The following is a 14,620-nucleotide window of genomic DNA, read 5'->3' on the forward strand; positions in this document are numbered from 1 at the left end:
TTGCAGTTGTGTTCATTGAATAGAGTATAGGCAGACGTCATATTTTATTTTCGCAAATTGATTTTGCAAGCATTCTACAAATATAATTCGGTATCATATACACAAAATTTAGACATTATCGTCTCCATTTGATACAAGGTATGATCGACTCTCACTGACACTCGTCGTTATAGTCCGACAATGAAGTGAAGAAAAAAATATCCCTAACTTACTGAAGAAGGCTGATGCCAACCGAAATATTTGATTTATATTCTTTTCTTTTATTGAACAAAATATTTTAGCATCGAATTCTGTTTTAATGATTTCTTATATTTTAAGATACATAAAACTGCCAACCTTAAAAATTATTTTCCTTTGACCCTAGAATATTTTTCTTAAATATTGAATAATCTAAACCGCCAGCGATAATATTCCAATTTATCAGTTTGTTCAAGAGCCTCAAAGTCATAAAAAACATTAACATTTTAAAAACTTGAAATTCTTAGACTTCGCTAAACACTTGGTATTTTGTGCGAGATAATCGTTCGTGTCTCTACTGAGCTAAATAAATATGCATACGTTTGATTAGAGTTTAATGTGTGTGCGAGTCTTTGTTTTTATTTTCGTGGGGCTGTAATGGTAGAGTTAAGAGTAGCTGTTAAGAAATTTTTCGTGTGACATAATTCGTGGTTCTTAAGTGCGTTCTCTATCTCTGTTGGGCCATTTTTGTTGCTGTTTTCATAATTTCCTCGGGATACAGGTACGTGAATGTGTAAATCCTGTTGTTAGTTATCGTGTAACTGCATACATTGAAACCATCTGGAAAATCTCAAGTAAAACAAACAAACAAACAAAAAAAAAAACAACAACAAAAAAATACACTTGCTTATTTTTCTCAATGAATAATAATTAAAAATAATCTCAACTTTCTGGAAATTAATCAGCAATGAAATTTAGTCTAAAGTTCACAATAGTTATACACACGTTGGTTGCTTGTCCTCCTCGTACTTGCTTATGCGTAATCCTCCTTCATCAAGATCCTTATTTATACTTAAAAAAAGAGTAACTCGACTCAAAACTGATGAAAGACAGCGGTCATTTATTCAATGTTATCTTCGTTCCAAATTACCGAACACAGTATATGTGTGTGTATGTGTGTAAGAGCGATACAGATATATATATATATATATATATATATATATATATATATATATATATATATAGAGAGAGAGAGAGAGAGAGAGAGAGAGAGAGAGAGAGAAAAGAAAGAAAGAGGGAGAGAGAGATATCGAAATCACTAATTAATTATTCTTATCAGCCTATTTAATTTACACGTTTGACCGACGGGTACACTCTCTCCTCAACCTATATGACGTCGTATTCGTTTCTAGCACCCCCCCGTCACCTAAGCGATTTTCAACTCGTAACAAATTGACTTCGGCTAACCTCTCAGCAATTCCCATTTCCTGTTGTTATTAACCAGCTAAATCATATTCTAGGAAATCTACCTGCTCTATCTAAAACTTTATCTTAATTATTATTCTTTTATTCTTTAAGTAAACTTAAACGAAAGGTTTATTATACTGCTTCAATCTAAACATAACTGATTGTTAGGCAGAAGATTGCATACGGCTCGACACAGACGTGATCACGCAAAGGAACTCTCAAGTAAAAAAAAAAAAAAAAAATGCCGACTTGTTCATTTTTTAAATAGAAAGAACGGCTATCTGTCCGCCCCCCTCCCGTTATTAAGTCAATTATCTTATCTTTTTAAGGTATTTTATACTTCAACTTATAGTTAAGCAATCTCCAAGCAAGACGACTACAATGAAATGAATATGCTCTCTAAAAGCCGCACCCATATAGTATTCTTTAGAAGGCCACGTTAACTCCAGCAATTATCAGTCTGAGGCAAAAAGTAGAACTTTCCAAGGCTGCTGTTCAAAGCAGACAGACCTCACAAACTGGAAAAATTGTACAAAAACATTCTTGATCCTTATTTTCTTTTTATTTAAGCTCAAACATGTTTGCTCAAACTACTTATTACTTTTGTTATATTATAATCACAGATTTTATTATCTTTCCATTTTTTTGCCTATTTACTTCCCAATTTCATAATTTCAATAATAATGCTAAATTTTATAATTTCTTGCATTAATTCTGACCAAACTGACTCTCCTAAAGTATCATACTTAGAAGAGGTAAGAGTGTATTTAACTTCATCGCACCCACTTCTCAAAAAGGCTGTCATTGTTCCATTTACGTATTTAGTCAAATTATCTTATGTATAATATTTCCACAATCAAAGTCTGTGCCTTTCATGTTTTGTGTGAACTGCGGCGTTGTTGGATTGTGGAAATAATTACATACCATCTCTTATTAAATAAATCTAATATTAATTTGCTCGTTTGGATGACATTGTCCTAGCAATGGTAAAATTCTACTTTTGAGACATCGGTTCTTAGTAGTTGGATACCTTCATTCATCCTTTAAAAGAAGTAGATATACAGCGCAGTTGGATTTAGCTACGGTTTATTTTATCTGTGTTAATCAATAATCTTTCTTGTATATATCGTGATGGCAGAGTATTGGTTCGGGTTTCGAATCCTAAGTTCGGATATTTTCTACTAATGAGTTCAAGGAGGGAAAACTTGAGTCTAGGACTTGCGGCTTTCATATACTTATATATATATATATATATATATATATATATATATATATATATATATATATATATATACTAGCGGCCAAAAATCTGAGACAGTTTACTTTTTTTCAATTTCTACAGAACATTCGGGGGGGGGTTACAACTAAACTTAAACACATTTAACATATCTCTTATGTTGATGCACTTCATTATAAAGGATAGAAAAAGTTAAGAGTATTTCAATTTTTTTTTTTAAATTAGAGTAATCCCCCCCCGAATATTCTGGAGAAATTGAAAAAGACTAAACTGTCCAAGATTTTTGGCCGCTAGTGTGTGTGTATATATATCAAAACGCGGATTCCATGAACAAAGCTTCTTTCTTAGAACTGCACGCATGTGGAACTCTGTTCCGTCTGCCTGCTTCCCACCGGACTACAACTTGGATGTGTTCAAGTCCAACGTTAACAGATTCCTAATGAACGCCCCCTTAAGTAAACGCTTCATCAAATCTCCACACTAACGGAATGTACTTGCAATAACCCTTATCCCTGAGTGGCTTCCGGGTCTTGATAAGTGGTGATCACTATATATATATATATATATATATATATATATATATATATATATATATATATATATATAAACAGTAATCTACGGAATGCATGTTTTGGGCCCTACCTCTCTTCAGCGTAGGTTAACTGTTTCTAGGAATCAAAACCCGGACCTAATGCATTACAGGTCGGCGCGGAATTCAATACGCTGCGTCTGCGATGCTATAGATAATTTCACCGTTTATTTTTATTGCTTATAAAATTACGTTTCAGACCTATTTCGGGGCCCTACCCCTCTTCAATCTACGCTGAACTTCAGCGTCGCTGAAGAGGGTTAGGGCTCCGAAACATGCATGTTCGTAGATTACTGTTTTAAAAAATAATAAATAAAAATATTATTTGTTTACGTCAAAATAAATATATGGACGATTTCCTAAGAAACTCGATCTTCAAGGTAAAGACGTTAAGTTAACCGTATTATCTTTTAAAAAATCAACAACAAATCTACACACACACACACACACACACACACACACACACACACACACACACACACACACATATATAGATATAATTTACTATAAAAATATATGTAAGTGTTCATATATTTTCGTATTCATTTACACATGAAAATAGAGAATGTCTTTTTAAAATCATTATTTTTGTGTCGATGTATGCGACCTTCTATCATATATATCTCACCTGTCTGTTTAAAGTTATGTATATATGAATGCATGTATGTATGTATGTATGTATGTATACCTAAAAATTTTGACAGAGGCGACGAATTTTTACGAGATCGGCATCGTTTTGAAGCTCGACCCTTCGGACGACAAATACCGAAACATTGGCTAAAAACATTAATTCCTTCACCCTCAACTGGGCAGTTTTGTAAAGGGAGGGGTCGCTTATTTCGCCGATATTTTTGAAAGTCGTTTCGATTGACTATCCTTAATTTAAACCTTCGTCACTTTCAGTTTTACGATCGGCGCAACAGCAAAGACGTTACGTATGTTTTTTACGTTCTTTTCATCCATCGCGGTACGGGTTCGAGCCTGCCTTCCTACTACCACTTTTTTTTTTTGTTCAACACACACCTCCAAACACCCGGGCATCACCGGGCACCCAGGCTAGTCTTCTATAAAACCATATTTAAGTTCTAACCTTTTCTTGAAAAACCAATCACTATGGCACAAAAGTATTAAGTTTCGGTTGTTGGGCGAAAGGCGTTATGTAAACTATTTCTCGCTATCACATTCACGTGCTCTTTATCTCGACGTAATCAGCTTATCGCAAGATTACTCAGTGGTTATAAATAAGAGGAAGAAAAACTTGTTCCCCTGGTCTTGTATTTTATTCATATCTTTAAGTAAACTTAAGCGAAAGGTTTATTATACTGTTTCAATGTAAACGTAACTCGCTATAAGTCAGGAGACTGTATACGGCTCGACATAAACGTGATCACACAAAAGAAATATCGAGCAAAAAAAAAAAAAAAAAAAAAGATTGCCCATTTTTTTTTGTTTTTAAATAGACAGAACGGTTGTCTGGAACCCCTCCCCCACTTCATTAAAATTGATCCATTATCTTATCTCAATAACTTTCCTCATTTCTTTAAAGTATTTTTATACTACAACTGATGATTGAGCAGACTTCAAAGCAAGGCGACTACAATTAAATCAATTTGCTCCATTTAGGGAGCCGTCGTACACATATGGCATCCTTCAGAAGGCCACGTTCACCTTCTGTCTAAGAGCGAGAGACTAGTGGCAGACGCACCAGCCCAGAAGATCAAAGTGTAGTATTTGTTCTGATTCTACACTTCAATTTTTAGGTTTATTAGTGGAGGAGAAATCCTTCACGACTGAGACAATTTTAAATTTTGTTTCTTTCTCCACGTTAAAAAACGACCTTGGTGTCTCACGCTGCTCTCGTTGGCAGGCAAAGTAAATCGGAACACTCCATACATGGACGAATGGTAGCTTTGCAGAGATATAGGATACTCTCAGATGTGAGTAGCTTTCTAGCACAGCAGAGAGAGAGAGAGAGAGAGAGAGAGAGAGAGAGAGAGAGAGAGAGAGAGAGAGAGAGAGAGAGCCCACCTTCTTTGCAGAAACTTTGGCAATGTCCTCAATGTATATGTTCCAATTCATGTTGCCTGTGAATGTTAAGCTGAGGAGTTCGAACGAAAAGCTTTTAGGTAGCGTATTATTAATCATTGCAATGAATGGTTGAGAAAGTTTATTGTAATTGTTAATTAAAATAAAGAAACTTAGTTTTGACAGTATTGAATGTTACTATCCATTTACGTCCCCATTCCACTACGGACTGGAGGTCTTCCTCTAACGTTTAAGCCATTGCCTTATATAGGTGTTCATTTGTTCTCGTGTCTGTTACAGAGCGTGGTGTCATCAGCAAATATACTCATATCGGAGAAAATTTTACGAGGAAGGTCATTTATAAATATTAGGTATAATATAGATCCAAGAATCAACTCACGTTGCGCACCCGCATTTATATAATGTTTTGATGTACGACTATCGAGGATGACCTGGATTCTCTCTTGTCTAAGAAGTATTTGATTCTATTAAGTATTTGTTTCAGTAAAACCACATGATTTAATTTTCATGAGAAGATCTTCGTGCGAGAGTTATCAAAAGCCTTAAATATATCTGGTGTTACTGCCTTAGCCTCTCGTGCCCTGTCCTGTGTGCAGACAAGGCACGAAATACGTTCAGAGGTTACAGTTAAGATCTACAGTTTAAATACGTATTGTAGGTGAGAAAGAATTTTAGTATCTACTAGCGGAGGGGAGTACCCGGCGTGTTTGGAGGTGTGTGTTTAAAAAAAAAAAAACGTTGGGCGAATGTTTGGAGGTGTAAAAGAAAAAAAACGTTTTAGTAGGAAGGTAGGATTGAACCACGAAGCCTTGACACGAAGGTGGAAACGAAAGGGGGGAAAAAGCCAGACACCTAACCATCTCGGCCACAAGAGGTTAGGAATTGATAAGCGTGTTAAGTTAAGGTTTATAAAGTGAAATATACAGGTGCGACGAAAGTTGTGGCACGATGTTTGACTGTTTTCCCCGCCCCATCATTTGCTTTTCGAAGACGCGGCGATTGAAAATAGCTGGTAAAAGTTGGGCAAATTAAAGATAACCGCGACCCCCATTCTTAAGTCATAGTTATTATGATTTAGATGTGATATAAAAAGTTTTAAGAAGGAGCAAGCCGACCCAGAAGGCCCACGAAAAAAAGCCTTTTGCGGAGATACAGAAAAAGTGCACACACATAATACATACATACATACACACATTTTTGCTTTTATATTTATAGACTATCATGGGGGAGTATCCGGCGTCGTCCGGGTGTTTGGAGGTGTGTGTGTTAAAACAAAACGTTGGCCGGGTGTTTTGAGGTGTAAAAGAAAAAAAAAAACGCTTTAGTAGGAAGGTAGGATTGAACCCCGAAGCCTTGACGCAACAGTGGAAAGGAAATGGAAAAAATAACTGAGACCTAACCATCTCGGCCATATAAAGACATACACAAAAAGCGAACATGCAGACATACGTACATACATACATGCATACATACATATACATTTTCGCTTTTATATATATAGATAAGGTGGCGGACTAATGCTTGGTTGATTACAGACTCAAAGATTTGGATGGAGAGAGAGGAAAGAGCTTATTTTAAAAGTTTTTTTTAGAGCGAGTGCCAGTTTGGATGCATGCACTTTCTAAACTTTAATATTTACTACTACTACTACTACTACTACTACTACTACATAACAATAATAATAATAATAATATAATAACTAACAAGAAGAAAAAAAAAGAAACAACAATAACAACAACAACAACAACAACAATAATATAGAAATAAATAAATAAAAAAAATAAAATTCATATATATATATATATATATATATATATATATATATATATATATATAAGAAAGAGAGAAAGAGAACAAATGAAAAGAAGGCGATAATCAGTCAACTCTTTGAGAGAAACTCTGCCATTGGTTAATGAAAACATTAACGTGTGTAAGGGAATAACAATGCATATGATTGATTGGTTGGCTAAACTAAACACCATGTGGATATATAAAAACACCCAGTAGCAAGCATTTACCCTGACGATCCACAATATAAGTGTAGTAGTAGTAGTAGTAGTAGTAGTAATAATAATAATAATAATAATAATAATAATAATAATAATAATAATAATAATTGATAACTATACTTACTATAAACCGACTCACCATTCTGTATGATGTACATACTCGTGACTGAAAGAAAATACCATACAGTAAAAATCAGATGAATTGATCATATAATATTTTTTTTTATTAAGAGAATCATTTATAAGTAACTAAAAGGGCTATCCGACGTTGCTCGGACAAAAGTGTAATCTATTTCTTTCTCTATCTTTCTCTACCCAACCCACTTTTTCTCCTCTACCCAGCACATTCTCTCTAGCTAGACAGGCATCACAGTTCTTCTATATATGATAGATTCCCCGTCTAATGAGTCAACGTTTTCTTTCCAAATTAGTACGTAATAACATTGAGAGACTGACGATCCTGACGAAACCTGGCCCAGTTGACCTCCAGAGAATGAATATTTTAAAATAAATTTTAGATATTACTAGACTACCCGTGACCCGTAATATTAGCTATGGAATTCATGTATGAGCGTGACACTTGTGACGTAAAGAAAATAGGTTTTTTTTTTTTGACATAACAGAAACATTTCTAAGTATATTTAAATGAAAAAAGAATATAGATAGATTTCTATGAGTCATTCTGTTTATTATAATTGATTATTTTTGAAAAAAAAATTTGCAGTTACTGAATTATAAGTGATTGGCCATACTAATAGGTAAATGTGCACTGAACAGATACCATAATACTTAAATTCAAATTTTGATATATCTGCTGTTTTTTTTTACATCGTTCATTTCTGTATTTTTTTTATATCGTTCATTTCTGTATTATGAAGTTATTTTAAACCCCACTCTTCCCATGTCAAATAATAATTTCGAAATAATAACGTTAATATTTCAGCGTCCCAATTGTTCTTTTGTTTTTTGTTTATTTTAAACCCCACTCTTCCCATGTCAAATAATAATTTCGAAATAATAACGTTAATATTTCAGCGTCCCAATTGTTCTTTTGTTTTTTGTTTATTTTAAACCCCACTCTTCCCATGTTAAATAATAATTTCGAAATAATAACGTTAATATTTCAGTGCGCAGGTGATGGGCGCATGCGCAACCGGCTGTCGTAAACCGGAAAGTGGGTTATATACATCGTTACAAGGTCATTTGAGTTTTATAATTATATAGATTGATCTAGGGAAACGCCAATCAAAAGTATATCAACTTTGTGGGTGTTTGGTTTGTAGTTTTGAACATTTAGCTGGCGATACAAACACGCATACAAACAGACAACTGCTTTTTATATATGAAATTAATTAATAGGAATTCGTAGATATTACAATGATTTCTGAAGAGTTATTTTAAGGATGAATTAATCAGCTATGAATTTTAGTTTTTACAATGCGCATTTCCGCATGTTAAGAATGGCTTTCTAAAATATCGCAAAAGTTTTATTTGGAATTATCTTATCCTTCAAATTATTTGCACAGTGGCACTGATTGTCGTTTAGTCATAATTTTTTCTTTTCTTTCTTTCTTTCTTTCTTTCTTTCTTTAAAAAAAAAAACAAAACAAAAAAACAAAAACAAAAAAAAAACAAAAAACAAAACAAAAACAACCAGATGAATTCATATGATTTTCGGTGTGTGATATTTTCTTCCCGTCACGAATACGTACACCATAAAGGGTTTTCTTTATTTTTATTTTTTCTTGAGCCCGATAAAATTACCTTCTCTTGGCAATTGCTAATCAAATTTGGGATTTGCCCAAAATAAATGCAATTAAAACACAATAACATTTGAAAATCCTTAATGAAAAAAAAACTTGTTTATTTCAACTAAAATTTAGAATAATTCTTTTCTACACAATAACAAGCCGTATTTACTGTAAATGCCAAGCATTTTCATATCAAGTACCAGCCACCCCTTCAGAAAAAAAAAAGAAAATAAATGGTTCCAAACAACGAATTTTAAAGCCAACTTCTGTGTTAGTTTCTTTTTTCTTTTTCTTTTCGCTTTATGCTGTAACTCGAGAGACTTAAGTACGCATGCAACGGGCTCAAAAATGTCGCTGGGGTGGGGTGCTCTTTTTGTTTTGTTTTATTTATTGCCGCAATGAATTTAAAAAAAAAAACCAAAAGACGGCACCTGCTGCTCCTCTGACTGCTGCTGCTGATGCTCCTGATTAAAATGTATGCCAAGGTTTCGAGTCGCCCATGTAAACAGTTTCGCAGTCCCAAAATCGACCTTGCTTATCTATAATATATATTAAATTGTAGACACAGACTTTGCTTGGAAATGTTACATTGCACAAGTAACAAAATTAAATACCCTCCTCCAAAAAAAAAAAAAAAAAAAAGAAAAACGAAAAACATTAAAATGTAAGTCTTGGAATGTTAAACTGCACAAGTGCCAAATTAACCCCTCCCCAAGAAAACTCACAAGTATCTGAGATGTGTACTAAAAAAAAAAAAAAAATAAATAAATAAAAAAAAAATAATAAAAACTCAAAGACCATGGAAACAGCGAATTTCCAAACGAGGCTTCCTTCCCAACAAGATGTCGCCATTGCCAGTTGTTTCAAATCTGAATTTTGAAGATCAAATAAAGAGTATTAAAAAAAAAGCGTTAGAAAACTTCAAAATTGGATTAAAAAAGATAAACATGATAATTTGTACTGAAACTCATCCAATATTACTAATAAAAATATTAATAATAAAAAACGAATTGAAAGGGAGAAAAGTTCTTAAAAAGTTTAAAAAGAAAAAGAATACGATTTGATTTGTATGAAACTGAAGTTTATTCAATAGAAATAAATAAAAATGAACAATAAATATTTTTTAAATAAAAAAAACAACATTTTAAAAATCAAAACTGAAAAACAAACGATAAATTAGTTTAACTGAAATACGAACAATAAATTAGTTTAACTGAAATACGCACAATAAATTAGTTTAACTGAAAAACGAACAATAAATTAGTTTAACTGAAAAACGAACAATAAATTGGTTTAACTGAATAACGAACAATAAATTATTTAACTGAATAATGAACAATTAGTTTAACTGAATAACAAACAATAAGTTAAAAATTAAATTCAAACAAATGTTAGTATAAACAAAGTTACTAAGGCAGAAATAGTTCAAACATTGAATATTAAAACTTTTCAAAAATCTGTTGTAGAATTTAATTAAAAGTTTGAATTTTTCTTTTTCTGATATTTTTTACTAATATTGTCATTCTCTTTGCGACAAAAATTGTTTATAAGGGAATTCGATGAACTCCATATCAGCATTTTTTTTCAATTTGCTGAATAGTGTGACCCTCATCACAAGAGTCAACATGAAATAATCGATTTTGATCAGCCAAAATATTTAAAGTTATGTACATTGCTAATTTTCTCTGATGAATCGAATATAAAAAAGAATCGCATTTTGTAAGTTTGTTTATAACTATATAATTATATAAGACAAAATTATTAGTTATATCATTTGGGTATAGCAGAGAACCTCTGTTAATACCCTGAAAGTAGCTGTTTAATTCAGCTATTTCTTCAACAGCCTCTCTTCCGGATATTACATTTTTGCAGCTATTGCATTTCAGTTTTTTTTTAACTGCATGACAGCAATAACCTGCTAAGTATAATGTAACAGGAAGTACTTCCTTGCTTTGATTAGCATCATTTTCCGTTACATCTGTGTTAAATTTATAAACATGTAACTCTTGCTCCCTTGTCATTTCATCCCAGTTAGTTTCTTTTAAACTTTTCAATTCAATAGTTCGATTATTAATTGGTAAGCTCAATTTTAAAATTGACAACTTTCTGAGTTTTTTTTTCACATTCATACACCTGACGTATCGATATATTATACTGATCTCCACTAAGTTGTCGATACTGGCCAAACCTTGCCTCAGGGTTATCTGTCTGAAACTTTCCTGGTAATATATACACCATGTTCAGTACATTTATACAATATTTAGTCAATTATAAAATTGCGTAAGTAGTATGGTGCAAAGCAGTATATGTTTCCTTTGTTAACTTACCAGTTCTTCCAGGAATGCTATTACAAGTTTCTAACCAGTCACAGAACACATTTAGGAAACTATAATTATCACTATTTAATGTAAGTGGATTAGCATATTTATTACGAAGTCGACAACCTTTATATGGTGTTTTCACATTCAGTATTTTCCACCAAATATAAAATATTTGAATGTATTCTGCAATTTCTGCATAATTTGGCAAGCATTCCTGTTTTCCTAAGGTTAGCAAACCTTGAATAGTATATTCGTTGAAAATTTGCAAAACCAAATTAACATTTTGCCTTTCAAAAGTAGTTGGAGAAATAGCTTTTGAAGTCAACTTATAGCAATATTTCACAAGTGATTGAGATTATAGGGCATAAAGTTTATGTAAACTAGAAAATGGAGCACTTTGGATGTTATCTAATTCATGATTTCCATTATAACAAAACTTTGGGAACATCATGCATTTACGTTCATCTTTTTGGCGAATTGTTTCTAATGCATTTTAATATATGCACGGAATCGAATAAGAATAAAAGAGGGCTAGACGTTCTAACTGGATGGGGATATACAATTGAAAGCTTTGATGGGCTACAAAAGAAAGACATAGCTTTTTTATTTATTGCATTATTATCTACTATAACAGATAATACCTTAAACCCTATATCTTCTAAGCCAATTATTACACGTTTAATTACATCAAATAAATTCTCAGCTAGAAGACATTTAGTTGGCATAACATGCACAACATCCTTATATTGTGAGAATACACTGCTAAGCATAAAAGCAAATGCACTTGTGGCAGGTTCATTGCTGTTGTTAGCTAAGTCAACAATATTACCACCTTTATAATCAAGATAAGGTTTGAGATGTATTTCATCAACAAGTAAAGATACTGTGATGCCATTCTGCATTAGTAACTTGAACTTACTTTTAATATACATGAGAAAATTGTTATCGTGTTGTTCAATGACAGAATTCATAGAAGTTGATAAGGTTAATCTTTGAATGGTTGAATAGCATGGTAAAATTACATTTTTAGTGTCTCTTAACAGTTTGTACCCTCTAGGGGAGCAGTTATATAATAAGGAAGAAAATACCATCATTTCACTCGAATAATTAACCTTATTCATTGTCATTATGTTAATTTGTTCATATATGAACTTAATGGCATTAAAATATTTAAATGATTTATCTTGCACTAATAGCAAAAATGATAAGATTAATTTTAATAAAGAACTTATATTAGAAGTTTTAATTTCTTATTCTTCGATGTCCATTTTTTTTTAATGTTTTCCATCAAAATCTACAGAGTATTTTCCCCTGTTACGTGTTTAGGAATTCTATACTCCCCTATAGCACTCATTTCCACATCACTATAAAATACTCTAACGGCCAAGTCCGGTTCAATCACCATAGACATTTTTATTTTTGGGCATGGGCATCTCTTTATATGGCATATAATGATGGTATTGTCTTGCCTAATAGAAGTCCAATAATTTTTATCTATAAACGTTAATTTTTTTTCTAAATCATCAATATTATGGAAAGTTTTACGTTTCCGTAACTCTAACTCGTCAGCAACACTTTCGCATAATGCACGCTTAAGAGCAGAATTTTCTAAACGCATTTTCTTTGCGTTAGGAGACTCTCTAAAAGTGATTGATGACGACAAATAGGAGGGACAGTTTGGTAATATTCGAAAAAAAAAAAAAAAGGCGCGTTTTTTTTTTTTTTTTTTTTTTTTTTAAATATCTCAAATATTTTAACACTCACTCTGCTATATTTAGATGGAGTAAAATCCTTTCTTTTTATTGCATTAATCCACTGGTAAATCATGTCCTTTTTTTGGGGGGAAATGAAAACACGGTAACTTTTGGTCAATTTTCGTAGTTACCTCGGCATTTTGGAACTATACATCTCGACGGCATGTTTAAATTTATTTAACCCTCCAAAACTTTAAATCAACTTCCGGTTTAGTCATGAGACACGTGACCAAATTTCAACAGACCGATGTTCATGACGTCACCAGACTAAATTATAGTCGTTGCTAGGCCATCATATTACGGTAGCCACGGTCTAACCTCCTCGCATAGTAGTAAATAAATTATACGAATGGTTTTTAAATTAATGCAACTTGTATGTTTTGTATTTAGTTTGATTATTCGTACTACTGGTTTAATCTGTAATGTTATTCTCACAACGTTTCAGCCGATGTCACCTCCAATATTCTTCTTGTGCGTTTTGTCGAAATGAGGGATCTTTGTGGGACTCAAGAATCTGTGCGGAATTTCAAACCGAACCCTTTATTTAATCCATGGAAGTAGATTGCTCTTATTCCGTCAGCCATTATCGGGAATAATTCGTAAGTGATTTTATTTATATTCTTAGTATTGCATGTATTGAGAATTGACCCCCCCCCCCGAAATACTGTCACTTCGTTAATAATGGACTCGGCGATAAACCCTGGAAATGTGACAGCGCTAGAAAAGGATCATAAGTGATAAAAAAATACTCCAGTTTGTACGCCAGCTTTGTATTTCTATTGATTGTCTGTAGATCTGATTGGTTGACTTCCTCAACCAATCAGATCTGTTAATGATGTACCATACCAAAGGCCGTTGTGAATTGAGTTGGCTTTGCGAGCGCTTCTCCATCGCCGTTACCTGAGTGAAATTTTCGAACCTACCCTCGATCTGCAAGATAATCAATACAACCTCTTAATATTTCGAATATATCCAGAAAGGGCTTTTGAAATTCAGCATCTGAAAAATATTATTACGGTAACAAAATATAAATCCAATAATCATCTTATTTAAACGTGTCAAATATGCATTTATTGTTGAAATTAATGTTTTATTGCACTAAAAACAAACAAACAAAACAAGCAAACAAAAATTAACATGACATGAACATTTTACAAGATATATAAAACTAACTGGCAAATTTGGTTTAAGAAATTAAAATATTGCGAAGTAATATTTTAATGTTTTTTTTTCTACGATGTATGGGTATTGGCAAACGTCGATGTCGGAATACTTTGACCAAATCACCGCTAAAAAATCGTCCGCGCCTATAAATCTTAAAAATCAAGTGAAATGAACTTTATTTTTTATTTTTACACGAAAAGATATATTTTCCCTGTTATTATTTTAGTAAGAACGAATTACTATTTTTTGCTCGGGCCTTATTATGTACTGCTCATAAATTTATGCGTATATATATATATATATATATATATATATATATATATA

General features: G+C 32.6%; 1 long non-coding RNA gene across 1 annotated transcript in view; it reads left to right on the forward strand.

Annotated features, from left to right (window-relative positions):
• The window catches only part of LOC145294237 (uncharacterized), a 60,665-nt gene that overhangs the window by 29,201 nt on the left and 16,844 nt on the right, over positions 1 to 14,620 (forward strand). Inside the window, exon 2 of the long non-coding RNA XR_013869851.1 lies at positions 13,578 to 13,731. This is a non-coding gene — a long non-coding RNA (uncharacterized LOC145294237). The remainder of the gene's footprint in view (positions 1 to 13,577; positions 13,732 to 14,620) is intronic.

This window comes from Euprymna scolopes, chromosome 15 (assembly GCF_053919585.1).
Source record: "Euprymna scolopes isolate OS-2025 chromosome 15, ASM5391958v1, whole genome shotgun sequence".
NCBI lineage: Eukaryota > Metazoa > Mollusca > Cephalopoda > Sepiida > Sepiolidae > Euprymna > Euprymna scolopes.